This window comes from Oncorhynchus mykiss, chromosome 2 (genome assembly GCF_013265735.2).
Source record: "Oncorhynchus mykiss isolate Arlee chromosome 2, USDA_OmykA_1.1, whole genome shotgun sequence".
Classification (NCBI taxonomy): domain Eukaryota; kingdom Metazoa; phylum Chordata; class Actinopteri; order Salmoniformes; family Salmonidae; genus Oncorhynchus; species Oncorhynchus mykiss.
In genome coordinates, this window is record NC_048566.1 from 61,250,718 (window position 1) to 61,257,715 (window position 6,998).

The following is a 6,998-nucleotide window of genomic DNA, read 5'->3' on the forward strand; positions in this document are numbered from 1 at the left end:
CCACCAACTGGACGGATTGAAAAAGCAAAACAAGTTAAAATAAAGGAAAGTCCATATGTGATAGGGAAACAAATTTAATCGACCCAAATTAAAAGAGTCCGTACATTGACCAAAACAAAACTCCCATTTCTTCCATCTTTCAAAGCTCCATATCTCCCTTCTCATGCTCTAGGGCCTGAGAGGGTGGTATGGTTTGTGACAATGTTCCATGCCAGGGTTTTTTTAATTAATTTATTTCACCTTTATTTAACCAGGTAGGCAAGTTGAGAACAAGTTCTCATTTACAACTGCGACCTGGCCAAGATAAAGCAAAGCAGTTTGACAAATATAACAACACAGAGTTACACATGGAGTAAAACAAACATACCGTCAATAATACAGTAGAAAAATAAGTCTATATACAATTTGAGCAAATGAGGTGAGATAAGGGAGGTAAAGGCAATAAATAGGCCATGGTGGTGAAGTAAATACAATATAGCAATTAAAACACTGGAATGGTAGATTTGACAGTAGATTAGTGTGCAAAGTAGAAATACTGGGGTGCAAAGGAGCAAAATAAATAAATACAGTAGGGGAAGAGATAGTTGCTTGGGCTATTTATAGATAGGCTATGTACAGGTGCAGTGATCTGTGAGATGCTCTGATAGCTGGTGCTTAAAGCTAGTGAGGGAGATAAGTGTTTCCAGTTTCAGAGATTTTTGTAGTTCATTCCAGTCATTGGCAGCAGAGACCTGGAAGGAGAAATTGGCTTTGGGGGTGCCAAGTGAGATATACCTGCTTGAACACGTGCTACGGGTGGGTGCAGCTATGGTGACCAGCGAGCAGAGATAAGGCGGGACTTTACCTAGCAGGGTCTTGTAGATGACCTGGAGCCAGTGGGTTTGGCGACGAGTATGAAGCGAGGGCCAGCCAACGAGAGCGTACAGGTCACAGTGGTGGGTAGTATATGGGGCTTTGGTGACAAAATGGATGTCACCGTGATAGACTGCATCCAATTTGTTGAATAGGGTGTTGGAGGCTATTTTGTAAATGACAACGTCAAAGTCGAGGATCGGTAAGATGGTCAGTTTTACAAGAGTATGTTTGGCAGCATGAGTGAAGGATGCACTACTTTCCCCAATGCTACACATTCCCTTGTCTCATGCCCTTTTCCACACTTCTCACACCTAGGAACCTCCCTCCTACACACTGCTGCCACATGCTCATAAGCTTGACATCTGTAACAACATAATGTATTCGGCACAAAAGCTCGTACAGGATTACTTTATTATATCCTAACATCACTTTCCTTACTGTATTTGGGCAGTATTCGGCATGTGTCCGAAAGTGATTGATGACCTCTTTTATGTGTCACGTGGTTATGCCCATATATGTGCATCCTGTCCGGATGTTCTCACGCTATCAAGTGAGTGTTTCTGTAACCTGATAGTGCAGCTGTTCCTTTGAAGTAAAGCATGTGTTTGCACTAAAGCTGTCATGGTGATTCATGTGTAGTGACTTTGTTGACCTGTGGAATGTGTTTGAACATTTGAAAGAGTAGGGAAATGTTGTAGTGAACTTGTGGCTCTGCTTTTTAGGGATCTTGTATATGAAACAGTAATTTCCGGGGTAGGTCAGCCGGAATATAAGTAAGATCTGTGAACACTATGAGCACCAAGAAACCCCAAGAGAGCTAAACCACAGAAGACTCTAAAGAAGAAAGAAATAAAACATGGCTCCTAGACCAATTGTCGGTGTATTGTGTCCTTCGTGTCGTGAACACAATGACAAAACCATCGAAGCCATTCTTTGTGATGCCCCTGATTGTTTTTTTTTTCTTTGTTTTTTTTTCTTTATTTCACCTTTATTTAACCAGGTAGGCAAGTTGAGAACAAGTTCTCATTTACAACTGCGACCTGGCCAAGATAAAGCATAGCAGTGTGAACAGACAACAACACAGAGTTACACATGGAGTAAACAATAAACAAGTCAATAACACAGTAGGGAAAAAAGGAGTCTATATACATTGTGTGCAAAAGGCATGAGGAGGTAGGTGAATAATTACAATTTAGTAGATTAACACTGGAGTAATAAATAATCAGATGGTCATGTGCAGGTAGAGATACTGGTGTGCAAAAGAGCAGAAAAGTAAATAAATATAAACAGTATGGGGATGAGGTAGGTAAATTGGGTGGGCTATTTATGGACTATGTACAGCTGCAGCGATCGGTTAGCTGCTCAGATAGCAGATGTTTAAAGTTGGTGAGGGAGATAAAAGTCTTCAACTTCAGCGATTTTTGCAATTCGTTCCAGTCACAGGCAGCAGAGAACTGGAAGGAAAGGCGGACAAATGAGGTGTTGGCTTTAGGCATGATCAGTGAGATACACTTGCTGGAGCACGTGCTACGGGTGGGTGTTGCCATCGTGACCAGTGAACTGAGATAAGGCGGAGCTTTACCTAGCATGGACTTGTAGATGACCTGGAGCCAGTGGGTCTGGCGACGAGTATGTAGCGAGGGCCAGCCGACTAGAGCATACAGGTCGCAGTGATGGGTGGTATAAGGTGCTTTAGTAACAAAACGGATGGCACTGTGATAAACTGCATCCAGTTTGCTGAGTAGAGCATTGGAAGCTATTTTGTAGATGAAATCGCTGAAGTCGAGGATCGGTAGGATAGTCAGTTTTACTAGGGTAAGTTTGGCGGCGTGAGTGAAGGAGGCTTTGTTGCGAAATAGAAAGCCGACTCTAACTTTGATTTTAGATTGGAGATGTTTGATATGAGTCTGGAAGGAGAGTTTACAGTCTAGCCAGACACCTAGGTACTTATAGATGTCCACATATTCTAGGTCGGAACCATCCAGGGTGGTGATGCTAGTCGGGCGTGCGGGTGCAGGCAGCGAACGGTTGAAAAGCATGCATTTGGTTTTACTAGCGTTTAAGAGCAGTTGGAGGCCACGGAAGGAGTGTTGTATGGCATTGAAGCTTGTTTGGAGGTTAGATAGCACAGTGTCCAAGGAAGGGCCAGAAGTATACAGAATGGTGTTGTCTGCGTAGAGGTGGATCAGGGAATCGCCCGCAGCAAGAGCAACATCATTGATATATACAGAGAAAAGAGTCGGCCAGAGAATTGAACCCTGTGGCACCCCCATAGAGACTGCCAGAGGACCGGACAACATGCCCTCCGATTTGACGCACTGAACTCTGTCTGCAAAGTAGTTGGTGAACCAGGCAAGGCAGTCATTAGAAAAACCAAGGCTACTGAGTCTGCCGATAAGAATATGGTGATTGGCCAGGTCGATGAAGACGGCCTCAGTGCAGTGGGCAGCTGGGAGGAGGTGCTCTTGTTCTCCATGGACTTTACAGTGTCCCAGAACTTTTTGAAGTTAGAGCTACAGGATGCAAATTTCTGCTTGAAAAAGCTGGCCTTTGCTTTCCTGACTGCGTGTATTGGTTCCTGACTTCCCTGAACAGTTGCATATCGCGGGGACTATTCAATGCTATTGCAGTCCGCCACAGGATGTTTTTGTGCTGGTCGAGGGCAGTCAGGTCTGGAGTGAACCAAGGGCTATATCTGTTCTTAGTTTTGCATTTTTTGAACGGAGCATGCTTATCTAAGATGGTGAGGAAGTTACTTTTAAAGAATGACCAGGCATCCTCAACTGACGAGATGAGGTCAATATCCTTCCAGGATACCCGGGCCAGGTCGATTAGAAAGGCCTGCTCGCAGTGAGTAAAACAAACTTAGGGAGGAGGCTTCTGATGTTGACATGCATGAAACCAAGGCTGTTTCAATCACAGAAGTCAACAAATGAGGGTGCCCTGGGACATGCAGGGCCTGGGTTTACCTCCACATCACCCGCGGAACAGAGGAGGAGTAGGATGAGGGTGCGGCTAAAGGCTATCAAAACTGGTCGCCTAGAGCGTTGGGGACAAAGAATAAAAGGAGCAGATTTCTGGGCGTGGCAGAATATATTCAGGGCATAATGCGCAGACAGGGGTATGGTGGGGTGCGGGTACAGCGGAGGTAAGCCCAGGCACTGGGTGATGATAAGAGAGGTTGTATCTCTGGACATGCTGGTTGTAATGGGTGAGGTCACCGCATGTGTGGGAGGTGGGACAAAGGAGGTATCAGGGGTATGAAGAGTGGAACTAGGGGTTCCATTGTAAACTAAAACAATGATAACTAACCTGAACAATAGTATACAAGGCATATTGACATTTGAGAGAGACATACAGCCAGGCATAAAGTAATCGCAGGTGTTGATTGGGAGAGCTAGCTAAAACAACAGGTGAGACAACAACAGCTAATCAGCTAACACAACAACAGCAGGTAAAATGGCGATGACTAGGCAGAGAGGGTCGGATTAACTACACACAGAGCCTGAGTTCGCGGCTGGGGCCGACAGATAAAAATAAATAAACAGAATGGAGTACCGTGATTAATGGAACAGGGAAGCCGCCACTACGTTAACACGCGGGCGACACGGCGTTTAAAGTTAGTAGCCCGGGGCTAGTAGGAGCGTCTGCTCCGATGGAGGCCGGTTGAAGGCACAACGGATAGAGTATTCGTCGGCAGACCAGTCGTGGTGGTGCGGCGGGGCGCCGTGTCGACAGAGAATCCAAGCCAGATGGCGAAAGAGGTATTGTAGAATTTAGTTTGCTAGCCGGGAGATGCGCCTGGCTCAAGGCTAACACGGCTAACTGGTGCTAGCTTCATGGCAGTGGCGTTAGCCACTATAGCCAATCGGTAGCAGCAGTGATCCGGTGCCAAGGTCCAGAGTTTACAGCAAGGATCCGGTGGAGTATTGGGCTCTAGCCGTGTAGGAGTTGGGTTCGGGTGAACAGCTGAGTAGGCCGGGAGGTGGGCCTCAGGGATAGCTTCTGTACTAGGTGCTGTGAGCTAGCTAGCTGCAAGCTAGCTGCAAAGATCAAAAGTAGTGGTCCAGGGATTACGACAGGAATCCGGCGTTGTTGTGGAGAGACAGTCCGATACTGGTAGACTAGCGACTATTATCCAGGCTAAAAACAGGGCTGGTATCTGTGCAGAAGGTAAAAGCCGCTAGCAGTGGCTAACAATTACTAAATAGCTTGTAGATAATTAGCTGGTTAGCTTCTGGAGGTTCTTGAATGTGTTCTAAAATTTAAAATAATAGCAATTCCGTATCACATTGGGTGAGGCAGGTTACCGAAAGGTATAATCGAATTAAAAATCGAAAAGAGATTGAAAATAAATTTAAATATATATACAAAAAATACGAAAAATACAAAAGTACACGAGAGGACAAACAAACACGTCTTCACTGCTACGCCATCTTGGAATCAATCCTTTAATGGTGTGCTGGATATGAGTGACGGACATATGGGTTACATTTTCCAACCAGACGATTCAACGGTGAAGATTTTCACAAACAGCTGCCTCATCACCATTTTTCAACCAAAAACAGGGAGTTTTTCTCTTGCGTTGCGGATGAGAGAATGGCTTAAGATAAGACTTGCTCTATGTCAGATCAAACAGGCCCTGAGTGGAATAACCCTGCCGGGGTACGCATTGGAAGGGGTGATTTGATTTGAAAGCCATAAGAATCTTGTCAGTGGCATATAGTCCAGACTCCAAAGTGACAATTTTAGGTTGTGCCAAATTCAATAGTTCAAATGCAACCAAATCAGTTAGTTCGTATGTATTTTCAGAAGCCTGCACAGAGGTCAACTATTTTGTGTCTGTCTTTAGCTTCAGGTGGGGAGATTATCATGAAGTCCTTGACATGAGGAAACAACTGGAAATGTGTTATATTTTCCAACATCGTGAACATTTATGTCGATGGGCCATTCTATCCTTAAGACAGAACCTGGGCCTAAAGGCAAGAAGGTTGATCTAACCTGGAAAAGAAAACATACGAAACCTGGATGGATATCATGCGGGGAAGAGACAATGTCTGCACCGGGCACATCTTGACAATGGTGATTTAGAGACTGATGGGGGTTTTGGTTTACCATAGATCCTTCCCCAGGCTTTTTTCTCTAAGAAAGGAATTAAAAAATAATAACATATAAACATGTATATGTAGTATTGGTCAATAAAAACGTGTAATATGTTTGCATTCGGTACTAAAGATTTATAAAATGTAATTTACATTGAATGAAATATCCGGCTGTCTCTCTGTCTATGTACCTCAAAAGGTTGGGGGGGGGGGGGGGGGGGGGGGGGGTGGGGGGGGGGGGGTTGGAAGATCTTTGAAACCAATGTTTTTTTCTCATCATTTCAACAGGTGGGGCCCTTACAGGGGCTATATGTACATAAGGGGGGGCTATATGTAAATAAGGATATACAAACAACAGTTGTCTTTTTCCAGAGGATCTCATGACCCCCCTACGGTGAACGTGTGTGTGTGTGTGTGTGTGTGTGTGTGTGTGTGTGTGTGTGGCAGGGGCAGGGGCTTTAGGTTACAAGCAGGGAAACTTGCTGAGAACAGTATTTTCCACCAACAAAATACTTAGAAATATAAACATTTAAAGGATATTAAAGTGTAGTATTGTATGATAATATGTTGGATTTATATAAAGGTTTAGTAAAAAAAACATTCCGGCATAGTTTAATATTGTATTGTTCACTTTTAATAATTGTGACATGTTTACATTTATGTATTAACATTTTAGAAGGAAAAATAAAAAGGGTTTTAAAATTGTATTTACCTTCAAGGGGCTGAAATATCCGGCTCCCTATGTCTCTGTGTGTCCAGGCTAAAGGCTGCAGGCTACAGGCTTCAGGGGGAGAGGTGTCAGGTCTATGGGGGTCTCTACACCCAGAGACAGAGAGAGAATCCTGAAAACCTTATTTTATATGTGAATACAATCTTTCCTACAACAGACAATTATAAATATAAACATTTAAAGGATATTAAAGTGTAGTATTGTATGATAATAATATACGTATCTTGTATGTACATTTATTTTTTTATTTTTTTTTAAACATTCTGGCATAGTTGAATATTGTGGGGGGGGACCTCTCACCTTCCAAAAGA